This window comes from Pseudoliparis swirei, chromosome 1 (genome assembly GCF_029220125.1).
Source record: "Pseudoliparis swirei isolate HS2019 ecotype Mariana Trench chromosome 1, NWPU_hadal_v1, whole genome shotgun sequence".
Classification (NCBI taxonomy): Eukaryota; Metazoa; Chordata; class Actinopteri; order Perciformes; family Liparidae; genus Pseudoliparis; species Pseudoliparis swirei.
This window is the reverse complement of record NC_079388.1, coordinates 3,869,039-3,870,893: the sequence shown is the minus strand read 5'-3', so window position 1 is coordinate 3,870,893 and position 1,855 is coordinate 3,869,039. Positions and strand designations below refer to the sequence as shown.

Sequence of the window (1,855 nt, the reverse complement as noted above, 5' to 3'; positions counted from 1 at the left end):
CCTGGAGGACACCAACAAAGAAGAAAATTAGAACGGGCACTCGGTAGAGCGCATACCTTCGCATATCTCAAGATTGGGCATTGAATTATGAACATTTTGGCATTAGTTGCATGCCAATTGGCTATAAATTGACCGCGCTATCACTCAAAAAACTGATTCTTGGCCCTCATAAACATTAAACAATATTTGTAAGTAAAATGTAACTGAAATATATAAAATCTAAAGTGTATTCATTAAAACCACTTAAACACAATGTAAATATGCTTCGTATAACCTGAACATAAACAAATCAAGTAAACTTTACTTGATTGGATCACAGAAGGAGCATCTGTGCGTGCAGGAAACACTTCACCACGTGACCTCTTGAGAGTGGACTTGTCATTCTGACCGACAGAGCGACCGAGCGTGACAAAGTTATTAGGTAAGTCCAATCCTTTTCCATCTTAAGTGTAATGTTATTTTATAAGTATTATTTTTACGAAGGTTGGTGAATTTAGGTTAGCAAAAAGGCTTGCTATGTAATTTAGCACGAGCTAGCAGCTTCAACATTAGCATAGTTTCACTGATTGGGAAATAGGTCTGACTTCGGTGGAGAACCTTCTGCTTTTTAACAGTTAAGCTAGCTTCCAAAGCGGTGGAGAATATTCTGCTTGCCAAGCTGCTGCAGCTCAGGCTGCGTGTGTCAAGTTAGCTTAACTTCCACTATCTGGCTAGTCCCACGTGTTCACTAGCACTTGCTATCTGGCTTAGCACTAGCTAGCAACGCAGTTTTACATGCTGACTCGCTTGACCGCGTGAAAGGTAACGACACTGGTTGTAGTACACGTCGAGACCCGCGTCCGTATAGGCCTCGGCTTCCTGAAGCCCAGAGGCGGAGCGCCGTGCTGCTCATGGTCAGGCTACAGCCGGTTAGGCTGCGTCATTTGCTAACACAGGCTACCGAAAGCTATGTCTTAACTGCTGGCACCGGCTGCTCGCGCTCGGCACGAGCTAAAGCGCTAAAATGCGTCACTCGCTTCCTCTTTACACTGCGGCCAACAAGCTGAACTACGTTCAAACTGCGGTGGCTTAAATATATAAATACAATGTTAACGTAAGATCAGAATCCTGTTCATTGACAATTAATGTTAGGGTGTTCACATGCAAGGAATATGATTTTATAACAAAAGACAAATACATATATAGAATAATATGCAATACGAAATAAAAAAAGGAAGAACAATGCAGTTGAGAGCTCTCTCACTCTCTCGCTCTCTCTCACACACACACTGCAGTTGGCTTATTCTCATCCTGGTTGAAAACTTACCTTGGAATATTTTCCATTACTTTCAGGTACACCATTCAAGCCAAATCCACAAAGCATCTTTCATCCTGTGGCAACCTCTCATTTTAGGTGAGTAATGTAACATATGATGATATTGATAAGTTACATCTTAATAAGCCATAGTTTTCTGCATAAATGTTGGCTTTATCTTGACAGTGTTTTCTTTTTTTGCTCTTTTAGGTGGAGGATGTCAAATACACAGCCAACATAACTAAGGTCGTCAGCAACAGAGGAGGAGCTGCTGGAAGGAAGATCTGACTCCTCATGGCTCCAACAGCTAAGGCAAGTGCATTGACTGGTTACGTTGTTAAGCAAAGTCAAATCTTGTGATAAAATCCATTTTAACACTGGTTTTAACAGAGTTCGCATCCTTGAAAACCTAGAATTGTATTTATGCAGTCTGTACAATTGCTCTGGAGTGGGGTTTAAGAAACCTTGACCTAAGCGTGGAAATATTCGAGATTGTAAGTTCCTAGTTGGAAACATGTTTTGCCCCGGGATAAGTGTAAAGTCTCAAGGACTTTTGACTTC

General features: G+C 41.4%; 1 long non-coding RNA gene across 1 annotated transcript; it reads left to right on the top strand.

Annotated features, from left to right (window-relative positions):
* The first annotated feature begins 209 nt into the window (after window positions 1-209).
* On the top strand, window positions 210-1,624 carry LOC130196847 (uncharacterized). Its single transcript, XR_008832333.1, has 3 exons — window positions 210-421; window positions 1,333-1,393; window positions 1,505-1,624. It is a non-coding gene; the product is annotated as an uncharacterized LOC130196847 (long non-coding RNA).
* The last annotated feature ends 231 nt before the right edge of the window (window positions 1,625-1,855 follow it).